Below are 15,102 nucleotides of genomic sequence, written 5' to 3'. Positions count from 1 at the left end.
CGTTATTGTTCTTCTGGAAAAATTAACACCATTATTGAAATATTAGATTCCACCATAAACTCGAATGTACGCTCAAATACCTTACTATAGTACACCGACATTCAAAGGTACCTGAACCCACTAATCTATATTCTATAACTTGTTCGTGTATGTGTTGCTTCTTTACCAATTATTTATTTCATCCCCCTCTGACTGTGAAAAAACCTGCTGAGGTCAATTATGAGAATAATTTATACTTATCTAAATCAGCATTCTCCCAAATACTTTACCTGTCTCAAGAAGTCACCTATTGAGAACTAGCAGAACTACTTCAAACTTTGTCAATTTCTTATATATCTCTGGTTCTGACTTTCGCGTGGTTAAAAAGTTCGCTTACACGATCAAGAAATTGGAGGTCAGATACATTTGAACAGCATTGTGCTTACCATTCCTATTCTGTGAATGACTGGGTAGCCGAACGGCAACACTCTTGTACAACTACAGCATGCTACTCCATGAACTTAACCCGGACTACAGTATGATCATGATAGTGAATTAATGATGGCGAAAGAAGTTCGAGGTCCAACGCCGAAAGTTGCCCAACAATTGTACTTCAATCAAGAGGAGTGACTCCTCTTGACTTCAATTGGTTGAGGGAAAACCTCAGCAAAACCCCCAACTAGGATTTGAACCTGGGTCCGCTCACTTCATGGTCTGACGTGCTAACCATTACCCCATAGGTAGACTAGCTGTATGAAATATGGATGACTTTATAAGTACAAACTGCATCACTGAGATGTGATTGCCTGCATGGAGCTGCCAGACACGATCCAAATAAGTTACGTAACTTCTAACATTATCGGAAATTCAAGCTTTTAAAAAATATGTTGTAGAAAGCCCATTCACACACAGGCCTGTTAAAAAATTGATGTTTCAAAGATCACACACATTCCACAATAGATACTGATGCGTATACCGGGGACAGAACAACTAGAGGCTTCAGTGACATCACTACAGAAGAACTCACACACAGCAGAATTGTTCGTTGCACTACAAACTGAAAACTTTGACCATCTACGCTCTCACAATACAATAACGTCTGTTCAGAAAATGTTTTGCAACTGAATGGTACCGTATACCTGCTAGTGCGGGAGGAGGGGGTGGTCGGACAGTAAAAGTAACAGTCTCCAAGCTTCTAGATGTTCTGTCCTCAGTATAAATGCATTACATTTTCTCCTTGTTTCTCCCTTTCTTTTGTTTGTTTTGGGGGGGGGGGGGGGGGAGGCGAGCCATTAGTAATACTAGTGTCCGTTTTCAGCTTCAGAAATTCTGGTCATATTAATAAAACAGGCTTTCAAAGGTGCTTTTGCTATATATCTAACTCAGTAATACAGAATTCTAGGCCCAATTTTGAGTTATCTAAAATAATTATAAACAAAGCATTTCGTATCGCCAAATTAATATCAGCTAATTTAGGAATTTCATTTGGCATAATATTGTCTTAGTAGTTTTCTGCGTTTGTTAGTACTTTTAGGTCGTCGCAAATAAAAATGGACACTAATCTATAAATCTTTGTATTCATATTCTGTAAATGAACACATATTTGTCACATCCGGGATAGAATAGAATGCAATGATCTAAAATACGAAATTTACACGTTGTTTAAATCTACGTAGTTTAACTTGAACCAACTGTTCTCTAATAGCACTGAAGAGACTATCTGCAACTTTTCTACTGAAATAAGCCTAAAAAAAATGTTGCCCTTAAAAAATGTCATATCATAATGCACGAGATACTTGTTGTAGACAAATTATTCTCATCAGTTATCACTAAGTAAGTAAAAATGTGACGAGATCAAGACATTTTGGAACTAAACATGTCTGGAATTAATTTAAACGATTTCAAATGTAGATGAATTCGGCAATAAAAATATTTAATTCGAGTTCAGAATTTTATTTTTCTGTTTTAATTAGACGTAATTTGCAAAACATTTCTCTCAAATTTCACATTTCGCTCATGTTTTATACTTTTTCCACTATGACATACTAGACTATGAACACCTGAAACAATAAGATATTTAGAGGGTAACATTACCTTTTAATGAAATAAACATACCTTTCGCAAATGAATCTTGATCCACGTGTTTAGTACCTATGACAATACTGGATATTTACAAACATTGTAGTGCAGTCACAACTTGTCAATTAATGCAATTAGTAATGATACTGTAACTGTTTATAAAAATGGACAAACATTAAAATATTCATTTCACTTACGGTAACACAAAATAACAAATATACACTCAATAAAAGAGTTTCTTTTTCATGTTGTAAGTGTAAAAAAGCCTCCATTTTCACCAGTTTCTTCTCTGAGTTAAAAAACACCCTGAATATTTCCAATCCCTAAACTAACCCCCCTCCCCTCCCCTCCCCTCCCCAACTATACAATACCGTTGTCATGTTATAAATTATGTATTCCATTGAATCATTTCAAGGAAAAATTGTTCCGGGGCCGGGTATCGATCAAACCTGTTTTACAGGGAGCTACTACCTGAAAGCCAGATTTGCATAATATGTATTCCATTCCTTAATTTTGTTCCTATAGTTTTTCATTATAAAAGCTCTTGTTGTTCCTCGAAGTTCATCAGACATTGTTGATCTATCAAAAATGAAATCTTAATCTGTAATGAAGAAAAATGTTTTGCTAGCCTGTGACCAACGTTTACAAAAGTAGTTTTGGCTAAATTAATCGTCATCGAGACTACTATCTACTTAAAAATCAAACATGATGTTCCCGAAGATCTGAAAAATCACTCTTTTTCCGTGACAACTTCATATTGCAAAGTTGTTTACCAAGCAAAATTGTAACAGGAATTTCTATATTTGTTATTAAGTTTCATATAATAAGCAACATGAATTTTCGTAACCATTTTATTAAAATGTAAACCAATTGATACAGAGAATATGATAAAAAATTAATACAATTTTGAGTAATAAATAACATTTGATATATTGCAGTAACTTAGTAAAAGAAAATTAAAAGAGAAACCTCTCTCATACTTACAAGATTAACTTACCTTCCTCATTCATTACATTACACTACTTCTTTAGTAACAGGAGGATGTTTCCACAGCAGGCACAGAAGGCTAGGAAAAAATGTCTGTTCCACGGTCATAAGTCATGTGATGAACTAGAAAAAAAATATATATTAGTAAAAAAAATATATATATAGATCTATATATTAGTCACTAAAATCTCCCACTCATATGCACTCAAGATTTAACTATGTAGGTACGCAAAAAGTATTATCGTAAATATTCAAAAAAACCTACTCATCTACAAATCTGGAGCGTAAGTGTTCAGGGCACTCATTTCAAAACAAATATCAGAAATTCAAAGAAACGCTGATAATACAGTACAGTCTCACTTATCTGACCTATATGCTGACTCGTGATGAATGGAAACGAACAGCTCATTCTTAATTAAGTTCTAACATTTACACAAAGCAAAATGTCTACATACTTCCGATTAATTTAATATATTACTTTATTTCTCTTTAATATCTTGTCAGCATTTCAATATGAAATATATGAACCTATGTACATCAAAGCATGTCAAATAACGAGACTTTACTGTACAATATAGTGTTGTAAGCAACACTGTCATATTCTATGCATAATATAGTATAACATTTTAGCAGTTTTATCAATAATGAAATAAGTTTGATATTATTCAATTTCTATTCTCTTTCAGCTACCTTCAATACCTCCAAGTTTGAATTGCTCAAAAGGAACTGAAAAAGCAAGGTAAGAAATGCAGTGATTGTGGTAGCACAAACCCACAGTGAAGTTTGCAAGTTAGAAAAGTTAATTTTTGTATGTATCTCTTTTTAGCTCATATATAATATACATTAATTCCAGCCCATTTTGAGCAGTTATCCCTGTCAACATTTATTTATAAAGGCACAAATACTAATAATTGGTATTAACTTCATTTTATCCTTTAACATATGCACGCTCCAAGATTTTCCTGATAGAACTCAATCAGCATATTTTACCAATTTATAAATCTGCTTACAGATTTCCCATTTATAATAGAAAGTTATCACAAATCACTTTAACAATACGAATTACTCCTAATTCTTTTCAACACAAATCTCTGACATGAGAAAGTATCTACGAAGTGACAGTTTTAACTTCTAACTATCCTGACTTTCCACACACAAGAAAGAAAAAAATGTGTGCTATAACAAAATTTTTCTCTCAAAACTTTAGTCAAGAGCTTTATATACACATTCCTTGATTGCGTTGTGCTAATTTCACGCCAATGATTTAATAATTCACAGTACCAATCAAAAATATCTTTCACATAAAATGTCCATCTTCTAATGAAACATAAACAAGCAAGAAGCATTTTTATTCTTACACTATTCATGTTTCAAATGAAGATTTCATTTTTGTTTCGGAGGTATAAGCATAGCATGTACTAAACAGTATAAGATATACTCTAAGTACATATAAACATATTATAGTCTTACTGATCTTGTAACAATGATATTTCTTAATATTGTATTTTGGTTAACTGTACAAAGTGTAAAAGAAAAGGATCTAAAGAAATATCAAAATGAACACTGTACTTCTATAACATGCACCAATTGCCAATTGAGCAAATGTCTGGCATCAGTGTTCTCTTTGATAATCTGGATAGGATAGGACAAGAAGTAAATAAAAATTAAGTCATGTAACATACAGTGTGTTAATTAAGTATGAAATATTGCTAATACTTACTTACAAATGGCTTTAAGGAACCAGCAGGTTCATTGCCGCCCTCACATGAGCCCGCCATTGATCCCTATCCTGTGCAAGATTAATCCACTCTCTATCATAATATCCCACCTCCCTCAAATCCATTTTAATATTATCCTCCCATCTATGTCTCGGCCTCCCCAAAGGTCTATTTCTCTCCAGTCTCCCAACTAACACTCTATATGCAATTCTGGATTCGCCCATACATGCTACATGCCCTGCCCATCTCAAACGTCTGGATTTAATGTTTCTAATTATGTCAGGTGAAGAATACAATGCGTGCAGTTCTGCACTGTGTAACTTTCTCCATTCTCCTGTAACTTTATCCCTTTTATTCCCAAATATTTTCCTAAGAACCTTATTCTCAAACACCTTAATCTCTGTTCCTCTCTCAAAGTGAGAGTCCAAGTTTCACAACCATACAGAACAACCAATAATATAACTGTTTTATAAATTCTAACTTTCAGATTTTTTGACAGCAGACTAGCTTCTTAACCGAATAATAACACGCATTTCCCATATTTATTCTGTGTTTAACTTCCCCCTGAGTGTCATTTATATTTGTTACTGTTGCTCCAAGATATTTGAATTTTTCCACCTCTTCGAAGGATAAATCTCCAATTTTTATATTTCCATTTCGTACAATATTCTGCTCATGAGACATAATCATATACTTCGTAATATTGCTAATAACTCTTTATATATTTATTTTATGAAAAAATACCAAAAACAAAAGTTGTTGGAGATATCTAACTAAAACTTATGGCTGTGGTTTCACAAAAGTATTGATTCATGTACATGGTGTGGCAAAAAAAGTAACACTTTTTTTTTAATGGAATACTATATTAATGTTACATATTTGAAATCTCCATTCAATGTTACATACAAATATTAGTTTGACACAGCATAAATGATGAATACTCTCTTGTAAATGTTATGTTTTTTTTTTCAAATGCTTTGATAATGTAACACAAAATAAATGTGTGTATTCATATGGGGTAGGCCATGAAACAAATAAAACAATAACATAACTGTTTCAGAGAATGTTTAAAATAACAAATGTTCAAAATGAGAACCATTCACGGCCAAACAATGCCCCAGTCTATCACGAAAGCAATCCATTGACTTTCTCACAGTTTCAGGAGTGATCAGTTCCATCTCATTACTAATCCTTAATTTCATGTCTTCAACACTGTTCGGTCTCTCACGATACACCCTGGACTTCAAGTAATCCCACAGGAAGAAATCCAATGGGTTGAGTCAGGTGACCTAGCTGGCCATTCAATGTGTACTCTTCTTCCCTTGACACACACCAGGAAACAACTGTCTGAAAACTGGGATAACATCATCATGCAGAAGCTGTTGATGCTTGTAAGAGTTCAAATTTCCATCTATGAAAAATGGACCAATTTTGCTGCTTCCCACTAAACCTGCTCAGACACTGACTTTTTGTGGATACTGTGTATGTGCTTCTGCCATCCAATGGGGGTTGTGAGGAGACCAATACCGACAGTTATGGCAATTGACGGTGCCATGTACACAGAAAGTTGTTTCATCTGAAAATATGATACACTTCTCAAAATGTGGATTCTGATCTATCATCCCAAACATTGTTTCACAGAATTCATTCTTTTATCAAAATCATCCTCATTTAACTCTTGCACATGATGAATTTTATATGGATGCCATTTCTGTCATTTCAACAATTTCCATACTGATATACATGACATCATATTCAAGTGCCACCTGTCTAGTTGATTTACCAGGATCTTCTTCAATGCATAACATCATATCAAGGGCATTTTCATCACCTGTAATTATTTTTGGTCTTCCAGCTTTTGGTTTATTCTTGACACTTCCTGTTTCATTAAATTCTTTTACTATTTTTGAAATTGTTGACAGTGTATGTTCTTATTTGGGCATACCTCATTAAAAAAAATAAATTACATAGCTCTTGTTGATTTCTCTTTCTGTCACCATAACCAACCATCATTAGGATTTCTATCCTTTCTCTTTTGGAAAGCATTGCCATGATGAACAGTTTTAAACTCAGGAATGAAAAGGAGTCACTACTGATTTATGTTATTGTTTTGTTTGTTTCATGGTCTACTCCATATGAATACACACATTTATTTTGTGTTACATATCAAAGCATTTGAAAGAACCATAACATTTACAAAAGAATATTAATCATTTATGCCGAGTCAAACTTCTATTTGTATGTAAAATTGAATGGAGATTTCAAATATGTTAAATTTAATATAGGGTGCCATTTAAAAAAGTGTTCTTTTTTTGCCACACCCTGTACATGAATCAATACTTTTGTAAGACCATAGCCATAAGTTTTAGTTAGATATCTCCAACAACTTTTATTTTTGGTATTTTTTCATAAAATGAATATATAGTTATTAGCAATATTCCATACTTAATTAACACACTGGTATAAAGCAAAATAATGTCTCAAATGACATAAGACTAGAAAGATAACTCAAATTACATGCTAGCACAGTACTGTTCTTATAGGCTACCTAAACACAGTTATGACAATTAAAAAAATATAATTTTATATATATCTACAATGTGCTAATGATAGTACCATGCTATCATAGCATTCTTTCAATCCCACCTCAAAATTAAGAGTTTAAAATATTCTTAATAACATAAAATCGATATTATCTTCATTTCATGCACGGATTGTTTCTTTTTAATTATGTATGTAAATATTATTTATATATATATACCAGCATGCTCAGATAGTTTAATGCTACTGTTCACTACAAACATATTTCAAAGATAAGCTTTTCATTATTCACTTTACGATATTATACGCAATCTTGAACGACTCTCTTATATAAAATGATGTAGGGAGGAGTCAGTAGAAGTAATATATAGACAAATAAATGATGTCGTGTAAGTCGCACATCCTTCCTCATTATACAATAATGAATCTATTAGATAATAACCTTATGGTAATTTGTACTGTATGAATTGAGCAAATATTGGTGAAGGAATACCTAATTAGCAATAATCACAAAATACTATACCATTAGAGAGATTTTCAAAAGACGTGGACCCAAACCCAGGCACGTAAAGAGTAAGACTCTGAGAGATATACTTATGGGAAGAAAAGACAGATATAGAAGAAAGGTCGAGTGGCTTGCTAGTTTCGTATTCATTACAAAAACAAAGTCTTCCTGTGCAAGTACCTAGTTCTGGTAACTTTAGCAACTTATTTTCACACTTTCTCAAGCTTAGGACTAGCAGTAATAATATATTGCCAGCATGTTTAGAAAGTCTCATCTCCAGTTTATAAAAATTGCACAGAATGGAGGGTAAAAGAAATCTAAGAATACTATTTTATGAAACTATGATCATTCTAGCAAGGAATGAATGAATAATTTTTTTAAATGAAAATGTAACCAGTCACTGACAAAATTGAAAAATACAAAATCTCCAAAGTACCATAATAAGACTGTAAATCAAAATATTGTAAGTGAAAGAAAAAACTGCTGTGTGATCCAGAATCATTAACTAAGCAAATTTTATAAACCCAAAAGCATTTTTACGGAAAAACAGAAAAAAAAAGCTATTTCGTTGAATAGTCATGATAATTCTCACAAAGTCTTGACATCGTGATTGTTCATAATCATTCCAGCAGTTCTATTCCCAATTATTCACTGTCATTCCCATCACTGGAACATGATTAAAAAAGCTGAATCTAAATCGGAATTTAAAATTATAACGAAAGTTTTAGGAACTTCTAGAATATACCTACTAGTAATGTAAACACAGAAATTACTTATTGATCACATGCTTAAATAATGGGGGAAAATCAGTCATATTCATGTTTTAAAATTGATTTTCTACAAGACATTTAACTTCTCGTTTTGACATACTGTACATCCCACCACACTGCTCCAGAATCTACAAACTTGAGACTGGATTAAGATCAGGGTGATAAAGCAGTAATATACTATCCTTATGTCCATGTTGGGTAGGAAGAAATCAAGTGACTGTCAACTCAAAATATAGGGGTATTTTTTATTTACTTCGAAACTTGGCATTCATTCAATCTTCTCTTAATGAAGGGCAAACCAACTTCAGTGAGTGTCATTACTTTCTCAGTAGTTCTCTTGTACTGAAAATCTTCTTTCATAACACATACGTATAAAATGCACAATTTCCCTGGATTGACTGTGTATCATCTTCACACTCCCTTTTTACTGTGTTTATGAAATGTCGAAACCGAAGAAAAGCATATTCTTACAAACAGTGCTACAATAAAATGATTCATAAGTGAACATCACAATGAAAATAGGAATAATAGAAAAACCACTGCATGTTAAGATTTATACTACTTTTTGTTGCACAAGCAAGGCCTGAGTTCACGTCTTTTGAAATTCTCTCAACCTGGTTATGTGGTCTACAAAGACTTGTTGAAACCCTACAAACTGCTGTTTCTTGAACTTTCTCTTAAACTGTTAATTTGACACTAATGTCTTGAGTAATTTATCGACATTTTATGCCATAACTTTTTTTTCATTTGAACCATGCTTCTTTAAAAATTATTGTTGCTCTGAACAAACAATACTGCTTTATTGTTAGCAGTAACATCACAATAGCTGTCACAGCAGGCTGACTTCCATTAGATAGGTTCCAAAAATTTCCACTATTTCTTCATTAATTTTAATTTCTCGTTTCTTTTATATACGTACTCTGAAACTATATTCATCTACTTGTTATAAGGAACAAGCGACCTGTATATACATATCTACTTGTTAATGAATCGAGGGTCCCAAAAAAATTCATTTGAGTAAATTAATTATGATACACCACATGCATACTTTTTCGGCAAATGACTCACAAACTCGTCCAGAAGTGTAAGAGAAAAGGAAGCATACAAGCATAAAGGTGACATGCCGAAAACTACTGAAAATGTTCTTTTACGTCAATACATCTCTCAATTGGTCTTTTTAACACTTCAATACTTTCTCCACATGTAGGATAACGAGAAAAAAAACCAAAACAATGTAACAATTATACCAACATAAAAAAATAAAATATTCAACTTAGTGTTACTATGAGACTGGCCAGGGAACAGTACAATTTTGTCAATTCAGTCACAAGGACAGACCAAAACTATTTGCTAGTGCATACTAAGGAATATTTATCTGCACTATTTTAGATGTGAAACTCAAAAGATTTCCAAGATAAGTGAAGATATAAATTCCTGAACTGACAACATTAAGATTTACTGTGTGCAATTTATATGTAATTTTTCAATTACACTATGTTTAATATAAGATCTGGTTTGTAGTGTGCACAATAACAACAAATGCATCTTTTTAAAACTGTCTGTGCCAATGTTCCTGTCAGACAATTACTACCAGTAACATACTTAACGAAGTTCTTGTACAACCAGAAAAATTCCACATCTAGAAGTTGAATGAGTCCAATACATTTTGGAGTTAATGATCAATTTTCAATCCAAGATGATGTCACTTGAAATTATATTGCTGACAAAATTGCTTTTGTTTGAAGACCAGGAGTCCACAAGAAGCACGTCTTACTTGTTGTTTGGCCAAAAGATTTCTGTGAAAAATACAGGGCCTACTTTCAACATATCTTCCAGTTTTAGAGCAAAAGATCTAAAGTTAGGTGGACCATCAGGATTATCCTGGGGAAATTTGCTAGTTGCTCAGTGACAACAGCTCTCTGTCCACTAAAACAATAACATCGTCATAATAACTATGGATAACTGCAGTTGATGAACCAAATTTCGTATAAACTTTCTCACATCCTTTTTGTGCAAATATACCCATATGTCCAGAGTGATTTCATCATTAAATCTGCTTTGAATGACACTGAAAATCTTATGTAGTGAAAGGTGATGGACACAATAAATTTTCTTCCTTCCAAAACGAAGCTGTCATTCATTTTGTAAATCCTTTCCTGTTCACTATGAGAATGTCTTAGTAATTTATCTACACTGGTTAGCAAAGAAAGTGGATCTCTTAATTTTTATGATAATTTTATAGTTTCTGCATTATTTTTCCTACGTGTTCATAAAGGGTTATTGTAAAATGAAGTTAACATGCATCCTGTGCACTTCACTCCTACTATCAAAATGTTTTTTGTTTGCAGTTTATTTTTAAGTTCTAAAATGTTTCAATGTATGACAAATTTCAAGTAATGCATTTCATGGAGTTATTAAGACAATGACTTATATCAATATATGATTATGCCACTGTATACTTGTCCTAATAGCAGATGTTACCACTCCTGGCAACAGTGACGGTCTCCATTCATCACAGTATGCCAACCACCAGATCCAGCAACATTTCAGGAGAGATAAGGTTCTACTTTTTCTGTGTACTGGCCAGTCCAGGGTTGGTATTCTGACATTGCGAAGGTAGTCTGTCATGCAAAGAGTAGCATGGGGGCCAAGAGTTGTCATGTATAATGATGAAATTATCACCAACGAAGGGGATTATATAGTCTGCAAACTTTCCATTATGTCAGTGCGCATTCAGAGCTCCTACATTGACAAAAACAAGCACCGTTTAAACCCCAAAGCTGATGGCATTCATAATATGACAGAGCCACTTCCAAATGATGTTCTCTTGGAGAAGTTGCAAAATGGCTATCACTCCCAAAGCCTTTTCCATACTTTCCCTCTAGCATCAGATGACTGGAGGCAAAATCACGATTCATTCTTGAACAGCACTACTGACACACGAACTGTAATCACTGGCCCATAGAGTGGCATTTTATGACTTCTTAACATCATATTCATCTCCAGAAATGTTCAATACATTTTTCCATAGTTATAAAATTTCCTTAATTTAATAATGCTCCCCTTCTTCACCCATTATGATGTCTTGAATGGACAATTATCATCAATTCTTTCGGCAAAAAGAATAGGCCAACAATTTATAAATTCCAGATACATAACATTGCACAGGCTCGTCTCGTCAAACCATAGTTCACACAGTGACACATAATTAAACCATTTAAATTTGCTGTATTTTATTTAAGAGTCTGACATCATTACGTTAAAAAATCGAAGGGAGGGTTCATTCTAGACACATCAAGACTTCTAAAAAGTGAAGTAATAATAAAATGGATAAATACAAAATCAACTGAAGCAAATATGAACAAAAAAACCACGTATGTCGATCTGGTACTACCAGTTTCAGTAGTGTGGATCATTAAAGCACAGTTCTACAAAACAAGTGAATATTACAGTTCAAGGTTCAAGTCTTCGATAATAATTTTTTTAATTACAAATTTCACATCATGTCTCGCAGAGCTAATTTATATGGCGACATCTCTTACAATAAATGCCAAAATTCCAGTATAAATAACAAATCCCTCTCCCAAGTAATTGACCTCCTCTTTTTTTTTTTTTACAATCAACTCATAAGGTTACCATATATGCTAGAATCCAGGGACCAGATTTAATAGGTTTTTACCTTTTTTTCCCCTTACCTCTAAACTCATTATTTTTTAGATAATTTTCCGAATTATGGTCACAGAGTGACATATGTAAATTCTGTTGAAGCTAAAAAATCTAAATTGGACCTTAAGAACTAAAAAAAAAAACCTAAATCATATTTAATATGTATTTTTCTGTATTTGGTGCGTTTTATATAAATATATTTAGAAATTTCAATAAACCTTAGAATTTGTATTCTCTTCTGCACTGGAAAAAGCGACCCATTTACAGTCTTTACCCCTCCAGTCTTTTGTTGTTTTGGATAAAGTAGTTAACAGGGGATTCCATCTTTCCTTGCATAGCGGGCCATTCCTTCACCCTCCCAAGGACACTGATCAGGACTGTATGTATTTTGGAATTTCCACTGATCGCAGATGTAACACGCCAGCAGAAGAAAGTACTGCAGAGGAACCCAGGGTTTGAAAATATGAAATATGTGTGCTCCAATCTTCAGGGAGAAAGTGTTAATTGTCAGTTACCTTGGGGATCTGCAGTGGTAACAATGAATTTTGCACCTATGACATCATGTGGAGTCAAAAGAACATTTTCGTCCTTCAAATGTGTTTAGAGAGACAATAGGAAAAACTTCACTATTGAGAATCTTGAAAATACTTGGTAGCATACTGTAATCAAGAAGGGTACTAGTGAAACTTTGTTTTTTTCTCCCTTCTTTTTTTAATTTTCTTTCTTAAAATTTATTGGTAAATTTTTTATATAATTTCTTACCCAAGTTTGGAGATGTTTAGTATGTATATATATACTGCACCTTTATATACTCAAAACTGAAATTTCTGTAGTTACTGTATCTAAATGCAAATTGAAATTATATTATATAAAATGTTAGGTTTAGTAACAGTTAAATTTATTTGAACCACACATGTTAAACGAGAAGGAACAAAAGTTGAGAATTTGTGAATAGTAAAAAAATATTCGTTTTGTGGCACATTTTGCCTCAAACATATTTCGCCTATTCAAATGGGGGGAATTAAAAACATAAAGTTTAAAATCCACGCATTTTTGAAGAGCTGGAGAATGAAATCAGGGTAGGGCTGAGTAAAATTACAAATACAGAGATGCAGAAGGTGTTTCAGAATTTTCTACACCAATATGATTCTTGCATCCAGAAAGATTGATATCAATTTCAACATATGCTTTGATAAAAGGCAAGATCAACGTAATGTTTTCTCATTACTTCTTACTGATGCATTATCCTATAGGACTACAAGCCTAAATCAATGCCATTCACTGACGATTCATTTTCTCCAGTGTGAGAGAGCGGTTACATCTCCCCACTAAACACATTTGCTACAACCGCTGATAATGTCAGTAAGTTGCATATGCCACACATTGTACTTCTGCATTGTCTGGAAGCACAACTCTGGTTTACTTTTCTTTCTAGCTCCCCCCCCCCCCCCCGTCCTCATTACTGAACTCTTATTCTTGTAGGTTTATTAGCCTATTTATTTTTATAGATAGTAAGTCGGACCATTGTTTCTGGGGTCTTCCAGGGCTCCTCTTTCCATTAGGACGATTGTCTTCGACAATTCTAAGAATTATATTTTCGTTCATTCTGGGGGTACATGATTATTCCAGTCTATCCATTCGTCCATTGGCATGGTGTTGCATTATTATATAGAACTCGGATTCAACATGGCCAATTCTTGTCTATTATTTTCCTCAATATACCATTTCAATTGATTTTAAATTTGCTTTCTTTTATTTGCATTAGTTCTTTGTGCAGCATAAGTTACAACAAGTCGTACTATTCTCTTGTATGTTCTGACTTTAGGTTCCATTTTAAAGTATTTATTATACAAAGCACGTCCATAAAGTAACTTTCCCACTCATCCCACAGCTAGCAAACCATATGTTGCACACAGCGACTGCATGTACGTGATAGAGTAATGTCTTGGCATGGCACATGTGCTAGCGGAACTTCCTGAGTGCTCTTAGTAGCTTCATGGCATTGGTCGAAGATGGACGCTTCTATTCCAGCTCCCACCGCGTGTGAAGTGCGATCAGTGATAAAGTTTCTGAATGCACAGGGAATAGTGCCAATTGAAATTTATTGTCAGCTGTGCCAGGTCTATGGGCCTAACATCATGAGCACGCAGATGGTGCGTTGCTCCACAAGGTCGTCTGTGCTCCTCGTCATGCACATTTTGGCATCCTGCTGAAAATTTTCTACAGCAGCAATGCACCATCTGCTTGCTCATGATGTTAGGTCCATAGACCTGGCACAGCTGACGATCAATTTCAATCGGCGCTATGCTCTGTGCATTCATAAACTTTATCACTGATCGCACTTCACACGCAGCAGGAGCTGGAATAGGAGCGTCCATCTTCAACCAATGCCACGAAGCTACTGAGAGCACTCGGGAAGTTCCGTTAGCGCATGCGCCATGCCAGGACATTACTCTATCACGTACACGCAGTCGCTTCGCGCAACATATGGTTTGCTAGCTGTGGGACGAGTGGGAAAATTACTTTATGGACGTGCCTCGTACCATACAAAGGGTTGGGCAGCTAAATACAAAAAGTGGTTGGAAGTCCGTCTAATCTTAGTGAGCGTTCTAACTTGCCTCCACCCCCTACCTTCTTACACTTTATAACCCTGGGGCAACTACTGGTACCAACATACTTAGGGGATATGAATGACAGCTTCTTATCTGGACAGTGCACTATGACTTTTTAACACATCCGGACTTTCTGAAGCTTTTATTTACTTGATCTTTTACTTCAGTTTGTATCTCACTGAACTCCACACTTTTAAGATATGCTCTAGCCAATAGTGTCAGTCTCTTTCTGTAACTCTGTAATT

Source organism: Periplaneta americana, chromosome 1 (assembly GCF_040183065.1).
Source record: "Periplaneta americana isolate PAMFEO1 chromosome 1, P.americana_PAMFEO1_priV1, whole genome shotgun sequence".
Taxonomy (NCBI): domain Eukaryota; kingdom Metazoa; phylum Arthropoda; class Insecta; order Blattodea; family Blattidae; genus Periplaneta; species Periplaneta americana.
The sequence above is the reverse complement of the archived record's forward strand: the minus strand, read 5'-3'. Positions refer to the sequence as shown.